Source organism: Ptychodera flava (assembly GCF_041260155.1).
Source record: "Ptychodera flava strain L36383 chromosome 23 unlocalized genomic scaffold, AS_Pfla_20210202 Scaffold_24__1_contigs__length_23054250_pilon, whole genome shotgun sequence".
Classification (NCBI taxonomy): Eukaryota; Metazoa; Hemichordata; class Enteropneusta; family Ptychoderidae; genus Ptychodera; species Ptychodera flava.
Window position 1 is genome coordinate 208763 of NW_027248278.1, and position 17654 is coordinate 226416.

General features: G+C 37.0%; 1 long non-coding RNA gene across 3 annotated transcripts in view; it reads left to right on the forward strand.

Moving 5' to 3' along the window:
• LOC139124551 (uncharacterized) overlaps nucleotides 1–12664 on the forward strand; it is a 53999-nt gene extending 41335 nt beyond the window's left edge. The window contains exons 3-6 of one of the 3 annotated variants that reach the window (XR_011549955.1): nucleotides 6028–6118; nucleotides 6786–6904; nucleotides 9038–9206; nucleotides 9633–12664. This is a non-coding gene — a long non-coding RNA (uncharacterized lncRNA). The remainder of the gene's footprint in view (nucleotides 1–6027; nucleotides 6119–6785; nucleotides 6905–9037; nucleotides 9207–9632) is intronic. The other 2 variants (XR_011549953.1, XR_011549952.1) reach the window with 2 other exon arrangements.
• Nucleotides 12665–17654: the final 4990 nt, after the last annotated feature.

Genomic DNA, 17654 nt, shown 5'->3' on the forward strand with positions numbered 1-17654 from the left:
AGATTTCAAGCTGTATTCCATCCTTTGTGTTCATTACTTTAAGACCATTTCCATGAAACTCAATATCTTTAAAGCTACGCAGATCGATAAACAGACAGAATGCACCCGTCAAATAATTGGATTCATCTATATCAATTTCACACCAATCTTTATCTTCAGCAAAATACCGTCGTGCCTCTCGCCAAAATTGTCTTGGTATCATCTTCTGAGCGTGCACTTTATTTGCAATGCCTTCGATTGATACAGACACAGATTCAATGCGTGGATTATGGTAAAGTTCACTGTTCGCAAACCTAGGAAACTCTTGATCAGTGAAGAGTATCGCAATACCTCTAATGCTACGTCATGGTACATTTATATTTTCATTGATAACCGTGGTTGATTCTTTGAATGGGATTGTTCTAAAATAATGTATATGCTCGTAGAGAAAACTTTTCCCACTGTTGTAATAACCAGCAGTTGACCTCGCGAGTTCGGGGTCAGTTATTGTTTCATATTCCATTTGAATGTTTTTTAATTTATAATTGGGGTTATTAGTACCAAGGGTATTGCGAATTACTTGGGAGGGTGGTGACAACGTAATTTCCCATTCGATATGACTACCTAACTCTTTTGGATATGCAACCCCATGGCCTGTCACGAGGGGATGAGTCAAACGAATAGCATATTTTGTTTTATACACGTCAAAAAGTAAATTATCATCCCAAACGACGGTACTTGCATCGGCCGCGCCACTTCTCAATTTTCTTAGATTTTCGTTCTGAATTCCGTACAGTATCATATTTGCTCTCTCCTTTTTATGTTTGAACATATCGCGATAACCTTCAAAAAGGTTATATTTATTCAAATTGAGAAGTTCCTGCCCCTCGAATTTTAGAACCATACGCTCCACCAAATTTTTTGCAACATTTTGTACTACACGGGTATTTCCACCTCCCATTACTTCGAGATCAAAAACCAGGTCGAAAGTATCTGGAACTAGTACTACTCCGCTTTCTAACTTCGGACATCGTATGATAAGTGTCTGGCCTGGATCTGCCTCACTTGGATTATGGGCAATCACATGATGAGTTCTTTCTGACTTCGTTCCCTTCGGTATTCGGTTGCTGAAAGTCAGTGATAATGTTCTATCGTACCCCATTTTCATGTAATGTATATAGTAGAAGAAAAAAAGAAAATTAATCACATCTTTACGTAAATATTTCCGTCTGCCTGAAAGATAAATCGATTGCCTGTGTCGCGAATCAATCGAAGAACCCAATATTCTTGGAGATGTTGGACTTCCATTTGATCATTGTCAATCTCCTGAAAGACGTTTATGAATTGTAGTCGCTTAAAGAAGTTAGTCTTTTGACATTCCTTCACGAAAGCTAATATGTTATGATACAGATTATCATCTTTGAGTCGGACACCTGGATTTGCTCGAAGGATATGGCGATTTACCCGCCGAAGTTTGCACCATTCCAATTCGACAGAGAAACCAAACAGGTCTTTATTTTTAGAAAGAAACTTTGCAATATTCTTTTCACCAAACATGTCGATGTTGTAGGGGGTGTGATATATTAATACATAATTTTATTTATAATGACTAATGTTAATCCAGTTAAAAATATCCATAGCTGTTCTCCAACAAATCCAACAACCGATCCTGCTGTTTTTAATAGAAAACTGACAAGGGAGCCGATTAAACCTGGTATTGCAGCAGCACTTTTTGCGGCCAAGGTTTTTAACCATTCACCAAATTGCTTTACAATTTCTTTCGCTTTTGTATATACTTTGGGCGGACCTGAACCTCCTGTGTTTGCTCCAGTTCCTCCTCCCCCTCCCCCTCCTTTAGTCACAGCCAGGGCAATCGTTGATATTGTCATTCCAAGGGCAGTCAGTATTGCAGCGATTGTAATACCATTTCGTTTAAATAATTCTGTCAGCTTCAGTCTCAGTGATAATTCTGGATCAGAAATTACATCACGAAGAGACCTAGTCGACGCCAGTCTTTCACGTGCCCCACTGATCATATCATGTTGTACTTCAATTCGATTATTAATTTTAACTAGTCTTGTTCTGAGTTCAGGTGTAAGTTCTGTCTGCTCTGACATAATTTTATCTCTTTCACTGTAAAGCTCATCAAGACGCATATTTGCCATCTTTAATTCATCAACAAAAGCTCTATATTCGGGGTTTAGATTGTTCCATTGTTCGATTTTATTTTCAAAAGCTTGTATTTTATCTGCATTACCAGAAGCATCTTGCCGTAAGAATGTCAGTTCATCTTTGTATACACCCATGTCTTCTGGCGTCATCTTCTCAGCCGGTATTTTATCGTTTTTCACATCTTCAGAATACAATGTGCGACTCACATATTCGGGCTCTGCGCTAGATCGACCTCCGAGTACATCTCTCATAAATTCATGTCCTCCTTTTTCTCTCATTAATGTGGTGAGCTTATAAAATCCACCTCCTCTATCTTTAGACAGCTTGAGGTTTTTATAATACAGCTTTCCATCCCTAATCTCAGATTCCGTAGCCAATACATTTAGTGCATCCGGATCAGTAATTTTATTCTCATTTAAGAATTGATTAACCATACTTAATTTTTTATCTACTCTAAGTTTAGCCAAAAGATCCGCCTTCGGGCTATCCAGGAAAGGATCAGCTTCTGCAAGAGCATTATCGTCGTCTATGAAGTATGTTTCAGCAGTAGCATCATCATCGTCATTAAAATTTGCATCATCGAAATCCTGGAGTGGTATATCTTCTCCTCCTTCTGCCATATTGTATTTCTATATTACTACAATTATTTTTTATCATCCCTTACATATACAGTAAAAATGCACATCTCAGTTGTTGAAAGCGTTGAACAATTGGCCGACTATATTGAAAGAACAAGTGCTGCATATCGACGAAGTTATAAATTAATGGGTCGAATTGATATGGCTCTTAATATTACTAAAGGAATTCTTGTAAGCTCTGCTGTAATAGCGGCAATTCCTACAGTTCCGGTACTCATAGCTTTGACGCCTGTACCAGGTATTATTATTGATGTAATACAAGGAAAAACTGGAGTATCAAAAAGAAGAGAGAAGTATAAACATTATTATGTGCAATATAAGCAGTTGTTTACTCAAATACAAGAAAAAGGTGCAACAACAGAAAACGAGTCAGAACTTATTCAGAACATATTCAACAGGCACTAGAAATACAAAAACAAGAAGGATTTAGTCCTCCTCTGGAAAGATACCTAAGACATTATGGATTGAATGGATATGAAAGTTAGGTTCAGAAAAAATTCTGTAGAAAATGTTTCTGAAAACTGTAGACTTTCAGACCTCTGAAACCACGTGACAAGTTGCTAAGCAACTGGAAGGGTATTGCGAAAGTCCCTACCGGAAAGTCCCTGCTGAAAAGGTATTGCGCAACAGTGTTCAAGATCGGAACGGTTACTGTATGGGAGGGACTAAAATCTCGTTCCGATAGGCGTAGGAAAAACAAATTCACACAACCAGAAAACGAGTATATACTTACATCCACCTCCAGAATGGGCACTGGAACACTTATGGAACGATGCAGAGCTGCAGCACAGTCAGAATCTATCTAACAAATGATCCGAGAATAGAATGTCGTTCCGTTTTGATAGTGGGGTGAGTCATAGCGCATTGCGCAAGTCTCATTCAGAATGTGACCTGACTCAGCAGGGAATTTCCCTGCTTAGTTCAGGACAATGCACTATCTGCTGCGCCAGCTGTTGCGCGTGCGTGAGTTCATATATAGGTCAGGGTCACTTCATATCTACATGGATGGTGAGTAGTGTTCTGGGAGGGGATTTTGTAACTTTTTTAGGTAAGTGTCTCAGAAATAAAGTTATACTTACTACTACCGAATACATATCAAAGGGAACCAGTATTCGCAACTGTGCCTGTGCGAGTTTCTTGTTTACAAACAATGTATTTCATGCACGATATCCACAGGTCCAGTAGGCATAATTTGTGATTATTTTTTCCTATAATTATCATAAAAAATAATTATGAATATTAATAAATTATTAATATGAATGTTACAGAATATTATAACTTTTTTACACACAATGTCGTCTACTTTGTGTAAATGCTGTCTGGAAACTCCATTGTTGTGATAATTATGATTATGAATAAATTATGATTATGATTAATAAAGTCATATTTTACACATTGTAATGTGCTTATGTGAACAACCCTCTGGGAACCCTTATATAGTTTCACAATCTATGCCAAAATATACAAGTGACACCATTGCCCAAGTTCAGTCTACGGCGAGAGTTACCATTGCCCAGGTTCAGTCTACGGCGAGAGTTACTACACAGTGTATATAATGAGAAGGTAGCCAGCTCTTCTCGCCGGTAGCGCAGAGGAGTCTGGGTAACCGAGACTACTGAAAATTACGAACATTTCCAAAGAACTAGTCTGTTTGAGATATTCTAACGATAAAATATTACCTACGAACCAGTTTTACGATTCAAAAGAAAGTTGAGAAAGAATGGAGTTGTTATTTTCTTAAGTTTTGGGCGAATTTTATCATTTAACCGTCATCGGGTAGCGCAACTTCGGCAATCTTCGGATACGACGCTGAAGCTGACGCTGAGTAGCGTCATATTCAGCGTCAGCTAGAAAGGTCACCTGAGGATGAGGATGAGGATGAGGATGACGCCAACTTTACGTTGGTCGGCTACTCGCAGCTGAAACACAGGACGTGTTGGACGTTGGTGAAGTAGCGCATTTAATTTTAGTACAGCGACTCGGGATGGAGTGTAATACTGAACCTCAAATTTGTGCTCGGCAATATAACTCTAACGCTGAAAACATGGACAAAGGCCTTTTACCTCGACCCATGTTATCAGAAGGCGAGATTTTGTTAGCGGCATCGATGGGACACAGAGTGTAAGGGCAACTGGTCAATTGGACCCTTTGCCGATTGGACCCAAGTCAGTGTAAGCTGCAGTGCATTGTACGTACCGTATACCGTATACTATATTGATGGGATATAGCTTGGAGAACAGCCACTACTCTGCTTGGAGGTAGTAGCGGAAACATTAGGTACAGATTTGCAGTAACAAAAGTCTACGACGTGTCCTTAGTATAGACCATCATCAGACGCACATTTCGTTCGAAACTGTTTGCATTTGGTATCATTCGCAGAAAATACAGGGTGTAACTTGTAAGACAGACAAGTCCCTGTTTTAAAAATTTGTTTCCCTAAAAATTCAGTTTTCGATCCAACCATAATATACCCAACCGGATTGTCAAAGGGTACTTTTATTACAATGTGTCACTGCAGTATATGCAATCTTATATCTATGCAATGCTTTCACCAGCTTAACTGAAGCTGTCCATTATCTAGCATTACCAGTTATTATAATTTAAAAAGTGGATTGTCTGTTATGAAATAAATGAACATAAAATGTAAATGAAAGATCAATTTTGTGTTGCTGACATATGACTGGTCACGAAGTGCAACAGTACTCAGTGTGTAGCGTGTACTCCCTGGTAATGAAATAGTGGGTAATATGTCAATCATGTGTTGCTGCATATTTGCAGCAATAACCTGGTTTGCCGCAAATTTGCAGCAAACTGACTTAAGGGTTTGCAGGAGGGTCACAGCTAGCTGCAAACTTCTGCAACTCCTTCCTGCAAGCTATATGCTTGCTGCATATTTGCAGCAAACTTACGGCAAATTTGCAGTAGAATTAATTTTCGGTAAGGGTAAAGTTGTAGAGTTTTTGTTGATTGACAGGTTCATACCAACGGAAATACAAGGATGGGAGGGGTCATGAAAATGGCTAATTAATAGTATACAGGAATTGTTTCTGTAAAATGTTTGTAACTATCATTACCTTATTTCGATGTTTATAGAAAACCACACTCTGTCCTCGTGAAACATATATTATTGTGTGAGTGGTATTAAGTGAAAACTGGTGTTGTAACTGATGTACAAGACTTTCAGTTGTGTTATTGAAATTGTTGTAAACAGGGCCTATTTCTTGATTGTATTGTGTAGGAAACCTGCAATGTGCAACTGCCTCCTCAACAGTCAGATTTGGATCAAGTGAAGCATGTTCTTTCATGTATCTGAAAAAAAAAATAATGAGGTAAGTAGTAAATTATAAGTTCAACATTATGCTGTTGATAATGTGGCTTAAACATAGTTCTTTTCAGTAGATGTGCAAAATACTTAATAGCTTCAACCTCTGTAAAAACCATAATGACAATATTTGGAACAATTAGTAGAATTTTTTTCCATAACACATTAAATAACAGGGTACATATGAGCATGTGTCTTCTGTCTTGTTATATTTGGTGTTAGAGGTAATAACGGTATACAGACTAGACTTACCTGTCATGGCTTTCATTTCCTGACGTGAGACCTAAATACAATAAAGAACTGACTGAATGTGGTAGTGTTGTGTTTACGTGAGATGGGATCTGATCAAGGATTGTGTTATTTAAATGAAAAAGACGTGCTGTATACAGAGCAATTATAGTGCATGCATTGCTGCTGCTCTGTCGGACACCAGCCTGACTGAAACCAGAAGGAAATACCCAGTATAGGCAGTTATGATACAACTGTGTTTGAGGCATGGAGATAACCATTGTATATGACTGACTGGATGGAGGTATGCTGTTGTTTTGTGTATGATGCTGTGTCTGACTTGATCTGTGTATCAGCGGCTGTTCCTGATGTGTAGAATGCTGTGACTGAGATTGTAATGGAGGCTGTTCTCGATTGTCTGATGGACTCTGATTTCTTTCTAGCAGCTGAGGACAGGTGATGACTTTGTTGATTGTTCTGGTATGACCATACTGTTTACAATGTGAACACCGCCTTCGACTGGCGGCAAAAGGTTGAGCTGATGAGAGTGGAGGAGCTCTTGTTGGTGGGTGATGCTGTCTTTGTACTTGTATATGTTGAATTTGTGTTGAAAGGTCAACACCAAACTGAGGTGAACTGTAGTAATGTCTATCTGTGTATGTAATGGCAGGTGTAACATTACAAGAGGCTGCTTCATCTGTTTGCTGTTGTTGTGTATGAGAAACTGTAGTTGCTGATTGTGTAGGCTGAATGAAAGACTCATTGAGAGCTTTGACAAGTTTCTGTGCTTGATCTTGAATGAGGGGTGTGCATATTGGGCAGCTTGAGTCAGTGTCAAGGTGTAATGAATGTATGAGATGGCGGCATGGTAAGTGTAGGAGATCTTTAGTGTCATCAAGTGGTGTGGAACAATGAGGATGATCACAGAGTGTGTTGGTTGCAGGATCACGTGCTACTACATATGAAAGTGGCATTTGTTTGGGTTGAATCTGTGATTGCAAAGTCTTCAGCTGGTAAGTTGGAGGACCAATTGGCAAACCACTACTATCTGTGTCTTGTGATTTCTTTGTCTTCCCAACATTGGCTCCAATCTCAGTAAACATGGTGGCCATAGCTTCGGCTGCCTTCCCTGCCAAGACAGAGTAATCCCTTTTGCTGATTCCCCTCTGACCCGGTGGTATGAATGCACTGGTGAGTTGTTGTTGGAAACCACTGCAGCTAAGAGATCTGGCTGTTTTCTGGATATCAGAAGATGATATATTGGTTCGTTGTGTGTGTCGTCTGAGTTGTGCATGAAACAACTCAACAAGAGCTTCAGTGAATGCAGTGAGATATGAAGAGAAGTGTGATGTTAGAAGTGGAAAAGAGAGGGAGTGAAATTGAGAATCACTCAAGTATGAAAGACATGCCCTGTCATAATGATGTTTTCCCCACTGGATAAAGAAGATACTGATTCTCTTCATGAGTTGCTGAAACAAACTGTAGTTACCAGATCGGAAGACAAGTTGGGAGAATATCTTCTTGAGCATGGATGACAAAATCCACCTCTGGATCCTTGCAGTATTTGAAGATTTGAAGTATCGGTCGGTTCTCGGATCAGTCTCCAACCAAGGTAGAATGTACAGAGTATCAGTTTGGTCTGCCATGGCTTGGGTTTCAGAGGAAGTTCTCTTTGAAATACCTTCTTGTAAAGTGGTGCATAGATTGCCCAACACATCATCACATGGTCTTCATCAATATTGAGGTTGACATGAAGTGGTCCTTGTCTTGGAATGATGTTTGCATTAATCTTACTCTGAGCTTGTAACTTCTTGCTGAAAAACCATCCTGGCCAGTCTGCTGTCATCACCACAGTGTACTTGGTAGAATATACTTTGAAAGCAGGAATTTTGTCTGAGATGTGTTGATAACAGGTGTGATAGTTCTCTAGACTGTGGAGTGGAATCTCGAGGAGGTCTACAAGATGTGAGTGTTTAAGTGTGTGCATCATCCTGAACTGGTATTCTTTGTATATCTTGAAGTGTTCTAACATTTCATCAAACTTGTCTGGTGTGATGTTTGTATATTCTGCAGGTAGAGAATTCATGATTGTTTGGGTTTGTTTCATTGTTTCATGTATTGTGTTTCTTACAATTTCTGGATCTACACCACCAGTGACACTATTAATTACATTGTGCATGTTGTTGTTGATTGGTATGGCAGGGCAACCAGGAATGGATATTAAGATTGTAGCAAAATGGAGAGCAGAGGATGTTGTCATATCAGTGAGAATTTTGTGCACATGTATGTGATGGTAGTCATCAATATTTAGTGTTATTAATAGTTTCTTCTGTAAGGAAAAAAAGAAAAAAAATATATGTTAATTGATGGGTTTTGAATTCAGAGTTTATATCAGTTTCTTCTGAAAGGAAAAAAAAGAAGACAAATATATATGTTAATTGATGGGTTTTAAATTTCCTAGAGCTAGGCACAGATGAAACAGGTATAGCCAAGTAGATATTAATTACTCATTTTGATAATGTCTAACTTTCACTTTGAATCTAAGGGAAAAAAAACTTCACATAAAGTAATCATGTTTTTTGCAGATCTAAAGAAAGATTGACATCATTTCACCATTTTGAAACCTAGAATGTTTTATTGAAACAAACTATTTCACTTACATTATACACATCTAATACACGTCTGTTTGTCATTTCAGCAATTTTGGTGGCAAGATACTCCTCATACCGCTTGATGGTATTCTGGCTTGTAGAGTAACCCATTACCCGACCCAAAACTAAACCCTCCCATGACAAACCATGCTGTTGGAGAGAAACCCCACAATCCTTTTCCAGTATGGAGCACTTCTGTGACCTGAAAAAAAGCAGGTAAGTTGTCAAAAAGCCAATATATTTTTAAATGTAGTATTAAAGTGGTACTGCCACTTTGCAATATTCTTAAAACACATTATTTTAATGCCAAGTTTTATGTTTTTTATGATCACTTCAGGGATATATTTCAAATATGAGGCCGTTAAAAAATTTAACATAAATTTTTTTATTTAAAAATGATAAGCTAATAAATGCATCACATTGAAATCCAAACTGAAGTGTAAATGATTGATTTTTGTGATAATTACCATATTGACTAGTCTCTATAATGTACATTTCAAATTTATCTGACAATATCTGATCTATATTTTAATGTTGAATCATAAAAGTTACCTGAAATAAGAAATGATGTGTAATAAAGCTACAGTTCTCTTCCTCTGCAAATGGTACCTTTCAAGTGACAGTCTGTTGTCTCGTCTACAGATGGAATCCAGGATGGCTTGGTACAGTCCAGGGCTGCGTCTGTCACTGAAAGCCTCCATGTCGTCGCTGTTGTACAGTCTTCTGTCTGGATTGGTTTGGTAATACCTGTTGAGGGCTTCTTGAAAAGACCGGACGGAATCCTCGAAGTTGAAACCTAGTAAAGAAATGTCCATATTTTAAGAGACAAAATGTTGAATAGGTTGTTTCTCATAATTAGTTTATTTGTATGGTCCTACTAACAATCACGATTCTCAAATCACACCTTATGCATTGAGATAATAAACACTTTGATAATATATATTCTAATAACTGAAGTATAGTGTTGATTCTGAAAATCAATTCATCAATGAGGTTCTAAACAACAAACTAAAAATATCCAAAGTGATATAAAAAAGTTACAGCATAGTTTCATCAGTGTAATTGTCAATAAAATACTATTGCTGGAAACCTGTGACTGTGTTATGTGCCCTTTTATAAAAAACATACAGCAAAGGGATAGGTGTAATTTTATATACTTTTTTGTGGTTTAAACTTTACTTGTTCATGAAGCATTGTGAATAATATACTATGTATGTTAGTAAAGTGCATTATTATTGTTGACATTTGAACTTTAGTCCAGTTCATTTGTCAGCACTATTAATATTCATGATACATACACAGACTGTATCAATTAGCTGAGCCCTGAAACTTAAAATTTATATTTGCCTTGGGAAGGTTATCAAGTAAGTACTGGTAAAAGTAATACAGGGAACAAATATTTCCAGTATTTTACAAATCTTTCAAATTAGATAATTTCTGTCTTCTAATATACTAATAAATGTAGTAATAATCAAAGAATTCACCTGTTGATAAGTTTTTCACATCTGTCATCAGTTTGTTCCAGATGTCACATTTTACGTGAAACTGTCCATTAGAATATTTAATTGTACCATAAGATGTTTCGATACATGTGAAGTCCTCTTCAGCATTCTGCAGGAACGACATAATAACAGTAGAACACACATGTAACACATGTATAGTTGAATTTCAATTATTTTAAAGGCTTTGTATAAGAGTAGAAAAGCTAAAAACTAAAGCTTATCTTCCAGGTAATAAAATAAAGATATAACTGAGGTCACTGGGACAAAGTCACATATTAAAATATATTTTGGATATTTTAAAGGGGACGGCTACCCAGCGATATGGTGATCATCAATAAAAAAACTGAAAAACTGGTGTGAAATCCATCTTTTTTATTCAGTTTCTCTTACTGATAGCGCGATGGCGCCCTTTTAAAAAACCATTGATTAGGCCAAAAAAAGAAAAAGAAATGTTTCTGGTCAGCGCGCGCGTCACTTGAACAACAGCGCATCACCCTTTTTTTTTCTGTTTGTGGCCGGCGGCCGTGGCTGACACCAAACCAAAATGGCTGAAGAGAAAGAGAAAATTCTTTTTTTGGGGCATGATCAGTGACTGCATGAACAGTATATATGTGACTATATTGATAAAACTATAAAACTGACCCTCCTCCCTCCCTTGAGAGAAAAAAAATAAAAAATAAAAATAAATAAAATGCGCGTCGCCACACCATTTTTTGAAGGAGGACCTGACCAGAAACATTTTTTTGGGGCCTTATAGGTGGAAGTGAGGTAAGAGCCTGGCACTGCAGTGACACTTGAAGGGTTTCCCAATAGTCTACAGCTGGAGAAGCCCTACAAGTGTCAGTGCAGTGCTAAGCTCTTGCATCACTTCCAACGCAGTCCTATAACCAATGGTTTTCAAATTGGTGCCATCATGCTATCAGTAAGTAAAAGTTAATAACAAAGGCTGATTTCACACCAGTTTTTCATAGATTATTTATTGATGAAAGAGATTGCTGGGTAACCTTCCCCTTAACTTCTGTTGTTCTATTGTTCTGTTCATTGAAACTGTTCCATTCTCTAGTTGTCACAGTTCAACTCCCACCCTATTCATGGATATAATGCACTCCAATCAATTAAACTACGGTATAAACCATATTTCAGGGAGCAGAATTTTTTTTCTCTTTTTATCAAAAGAAACCTAATGACCCAAATATGTAGTTTTTCCCATCTAAGTTGAAACCCCATTGATAAAACATTTTAAATCACAATTTTCCCATAGAATTACAATTTTTCTAAAGTAAGTATAAAATCCCCAGAATATGTGTTCATAGTTATTGTACAAAGTAAATATCTATATCACATTCTCAGATTTCCATTTTTTTTGCACAATATCACTGTCATTAAGGATGTACCAGCACTATAAACACATGGAATATGTCTCTTTTCATAGGATTACATTGAGTATTGCTGGGAAAAGAACTGCCATTGTCATTTTCATGAAAATTTGCACATAGCTCAGTCAAAAGAAATAAATCATAGTGATCAAATAGCATTGTATGGTCACAGTGCTCAATTTTTTGATAAAAGCATTGAATGATTTTGTCTATAGAAAAAGCATTGGTGCAAAAATGTTGACTCGGCCTTTTTATCATAACTGATGTATTTCACAAACGAGCAGATCCCATATTTAATTTCACATCTTATACTTATAAAATTGAGAATTTAGAGAAATGACAATACTTTCAATTTTACTGTTCATATATCCTTAAACTTGAATGTGGACTGGATGTCTGTCACTCAAGGGCATTCTCCATGCACCCCTCTCCTCCAACATATAGAACAGCCTATTGTGACACAAATTCTGTATCATTTTGATACTTACATTATGAAGAGACTCCATTTCTTCAAAAGTCGAGTCAGGCAAAGAATGTTGAAATGGAGCTTGAATTCCTCCCTGTTACAAGTGAGATAAAATGAAATTACAAAAAAAACATAAGTCATCAATATTTTAAAAGTATGACTGGTTTAATATTTTCACTTTTAACAACTGAAATAAATATTAACTCTGCTGTGGATGTTTAAGATACTGAAAAAGTAAAATGTCAAAAATATGCTGTTTTTTCATTTAGAACCCCCGTGTGGGTTCGAAACGTCGGCTTTAGAAATAAAAGGAGTCAATGTACAACCAGAGACTGAGAGTGACTTGTTTATTTAACAAACTCGATTATGACCTATTCAAGTCCAAGTGTCCAGACCCGCTGGTGTTGCTATACCCTGGTTGGACTGATACTGGTATTCCAAGCAAACTTATCATTTAGTCCCATACTTTTGAATTCCTTACCCTGGTGTTCAACTCTTTGCAAACAACTCAGACAGATCACGCTACCGATAGAATTCAAACCCTGCTGCCTTAACTCAACCAAAACCTTAAGAGGACAGGACCTTAAGGTGGTTGAGTGACCAGATGTTGATGGATATATGCAGATCTTGCTTCTCCGGCATTTGTCATAGTGAGTTCTGCATAACAGTTGGCCCTCTTTCACTGCAGCAAATAAGGCATGTCTGCCAAAGACCCGACGATGCTCCCCACTACACAAATCTTTGTATTGAGACCGTGTAAGTGGTGATAAAGCGCATATCTTTTCCATTGTCAGATTTGGCGATGCACTGACTATGGCTCCTTCTTGGTAAATGATTTCAAAATTTGATTTCGTGATTAATCTTGTTGCTAGTGATGCCGTCATGCTTAGTTTAGATTTCGCGCCGTAACCTTTCTATTTGATTTCGTGTGTAATGTTGTTGCTAGTGACGCCGTCATACTTAATTTAGATTTCGCGCCGTGAACTTGCTATTGTTATGTAAATTATTTTCGCAAACGTGCTGCTTTCCCGGGAGGACGTATTTACACATCAAACCCAGTCTCTCGGCATCGTGCGATACCAAATCTCCCTTTTTGTACTACATGATATCAGTAAAAGGCGTATGGTACTTTTTAAAATGATTTTCTAGGACTTTGGGTTGGCATTGTATATCAGATTTCAGTTGCATTATCGGGGACAATGACCTTTAGCGGTGACCCCAAAAGGTCATCTTACTACTCGGCACAACAACGGAGTGGTATCGCTGCCGTTCGGGACGTTTATTGATATTTACACAGCCAAAACCGTCTGAACAGCCTATTACTCAACTGCATTTATTTTACAGCGGATTCTACGATAAATCTGTATTTCGTGGGGGCTACTAGATCAATACGCAAAACAGTCGTACTAAACTGTCGTTAAGGGACGCACCATCGACTTTAGGAGCATAGAAACATACTCGGGCATGCGAAGTTTTTTTCGGGCAAGAAAATGTCATTGTGTCAATTAATTATCTACAATTTGGAAAAATTTTAGGACCGGAACTTTTAATTTGAAACCGGAGGGTCCATAAAACTGTGCTTGGTCGGATAGCTCTATATCAGGGCTTTCAGAAAATGTATACTTTATTGGGGTTTGGGATGTGTTCAATTGAGAAAAAAATAAAAATCTGAAAGTGTCTAAAAGGTATTTAGCTACCTTAAGGTCCATTTACAAATGTTTAATGCCATGATAAGGAAAACCTATTCTGTTATACTGTACAGAAGTGTGGACTGTGGACATATGCACAAATGCAAAAACCATACTCACAAACTGAACAAACACAATCGAAAAGTTGCACATTAAATTTTGCAAGCACATACTTAAAGTGAATAACAAAGCATCCAACATAGCATGTTTAATGGAACTGGGTAGATCGTTTCAAGCATAATACAAATGGTCAAATATTGGTTAAAAATAAGTAAGAAAGCAGATACAACACTGACTTGTGAGGCATATGATCTGGGCTGTCAACTGGACAATGCACATACAGATAATTGGGTGTCAGGAATTAAACAATCGTTGCTGCTCGTAAATATTGGAGATGCCATGAATGTAAAAATAGACAAGATATGAACTGAAAATGCTCACGTGTTTAATTATATGTTGCAGTTATGTGTAAATTTGAACCTTTGCCACACGTTTGCAACTTCATTTAAAGTGTTATGATCAACATAATGAATAATATTCACCACTTAATCAAAGTATATATCCCCAAACAGGAAAGTTCATTAAAATATGCAAATTAGGAATTGACTGAAATGTTCTCATTAAATATGCAAATTATGACTAGGCTGAAGTAAAAATGTTAAACGACTTTCAATAATGTCGTATCATAGTATCTTTAATGTACAAAGTAGTTCATCAACTTTGGTCTAGTCAAGACATATAAATATCCTTAATTAGGAAAAATCATTAAATTTGCATATACGGAATCCGCTAAAGTGCTGTATCATAGTATCTTTAATGTACATAGCAAGTTTTGTCGAATTCGGTCTAGTCAATACAGATAAATATCCCTAATTAGGAAATTTCATTATATATGCAAATTAGGAATTGGCTGAAGTAAAAAAGTTTCATGACTTTTAATAATGTTGTTTTATACTATCTTCAATATATATTACAAGATTCATCAACTTCAGTCAAATCAATTCAGACATATATCCCTAATTAGTGAAGTTCATTAAATATGGAAATAAGGAATTGACTGAAGTAAAACTGCTTAGGGAGCCTTCAGTAATTACAGGGGGGTGGGCCGGGGGAATTTCGCGAACACCTGTACTGTAAAATGTGACCCTCCCCCCTATCCTCCTGTCTAAAATGTGACCCTCCCCCTTGTCCGACATTCTAAAACTTGACCCCCCCCCCCCCCAACCATTGCGGTATTCTCCCCGCGAATAACTAAAACAGTATCAGCTAATTTACATAACAATTGGTTCAATTGTTATGTTAGGGACAAATTACAGAGGGGAGGGCTGGTGTTTTTGGAGGGACAGTCGTAATTTATCACGCAAGAATTTGTGAAGAGATATTGTATTTCATACAGTGTAGGGAGGGTCACCATATTTTGTGCAACTATAAAAAGGCAAGATGTAGCTGATTTAGTGCTTCATCCAAAAATATCAAATCATAATACATGGAGTCTATAGGGCAAATTATTGACTGACAATTTACCCCCACAAAACATGCTATATCTGTATTTTATATATGTTTGATAATGTATTTAAATGAATTGGGAAGTAAAATGAACATTTGTGTACAAGAAATTGATTTCTGAATTTCATCTAAAAAGTTGGTTCACTATCCATGGTGTTTATGATGAAATTATGAATAGTTTTCCAATACAAAAATAGGTAAATTTTTGCATTTGTGTACTCTTGATTATTGATATTAATTTTCTTGATTAGACTAGAGTGGTTACAAGTCTATGGTTGTGTAAGAAATTTGATTTTGGAATTTCACCAAAATGTCATTCAATACACTATGTATTGGGGTCTATGATGAAACTATAAATATTTTTTTTTCAGTACAAAATTAGATAAATCTGTGCATTTATGCATGCTTGATTATTATTATTATACTTTATTGTCCTAAAAAGGATAATCACCTTACAGCTCAGAGGATAAAAATAACGACCTGACAGACATAAAAAACAAAAACAAAACAAAACACAAACTAAGTCAGAAAACACATGGGAAAAAAAAATACACTTCAGAGATTGAGTCTCTTAATGGCTGTTGGGACAAAGCTCTTTCTGTACCTTAATTTGTTACACTTCAAGCAGCGAAATCTCCTTCCTGAAGGCAATAATTCAAAAGAGGAATACAAAGGATGGTTTACGTCAGCAGTGATTGATCGTGCTTTGCGCAGTATTGCACTATCCGTGAGCACTGAAAGGGACGGAGTGGGTCTACCAATTATCTTAGCAGCAGTTTGCGAGATTTTTAACAACTTATTGCGATTTACGGTAGAGAGCAATGAAAAGTAGCAGATATTGCAATAAGTCAGAAGTGGTTCAATAATACTCCGATATAGTAAGAGTAACAGATGTGAATCCACATCAAAGGAACGCAGCCTCCTAAGCACGTGCAACCTCTGCTGACATTTCTTTAGAATTTAGGGCTGTTGTATGATGACTAAATGAAAGTTTACTGTCGAGAATTACGCCAAGGTACTTGAAAAAGGTCACTTGTTCAACAGGTTCTCCATCAATACAAATCTGGTCATTTTGGTCAGGAACCTGACGAAAGTCGATTGTAAGCTTTTTCGTCTTTGATACATTTAGCTCTAGGAAATTCGAGCTACACCAATCAGAAAAATATTTAACAGAATTTATGTAATCAATTTTCGAGTTTAAGTCACTAAGGAGAGCAAGTACAGCTGCATCATCTGAAAATTTGAAAAATGGGCTAGTTGGAGAACTACTTTGGCAATCATTTGTATACAAAATAAACAAGAACGGACTTAAAACACATCCTTGTGGGGCACCAGTGTTTGTAGAAATCATCGTGGATTTGGACTGTCCAACCCTTACACACTGTGGTCTGTCAGTTAGGAAATTATAAACCCAATGAATAATTGAAGATGGAACATTGAACTTCATTAATTTATCTATCATAATATGTCGCTGAATAGTGTTAAAAGCAGAACTGAAATCAATGAATAGAATCTTGGCATAGTTACCAGCTTTATCAAGATGTTCTAACAATCTATGGAGAAGGCAAGCGACTGCGTCATCTGTACCTCTTTTACGTTGATATGCAAACTGATTATTTAGATTATTGTTCTTGATTAGACTACAGTGGTTACAAGTCTATGGTTGTGCAAGAAATATGATTTCGGAATTTCATCAAAATGTCCATACACTATGCATTGGGGTCTGTGATGACACTATGAATAATTTTTTTTCAGTACAAAATTAGATAAATCTGTGCATTTATGTATGCTTGATTATTCACATTGTTGTTCTTGATAAGACTAGAGTGGTTACAAGTCCATGGTTGTGCAAGAAATTTGATTTTGGAATCTCACCAAAATGTCAATTCACTATGCATGGCGGTCTATAAGTGTGTGCGTATTTTGTTGGTGATTTCCTATTCAGGAAATATATCACACGGACAATCAAAGTTTTGGCCATAATATCAACTTCTGTCAAAAGTGACCCTCCCCCCAAGATAGGTGACCCTCCCCCTTGAACTGTTTTCTAAAAAGTGACCCTCCTCCCCAATTGCCCCGGCCCACCCCCCTTGTAATTACTGAAGGCTCCCTTAATGACTTTCAAC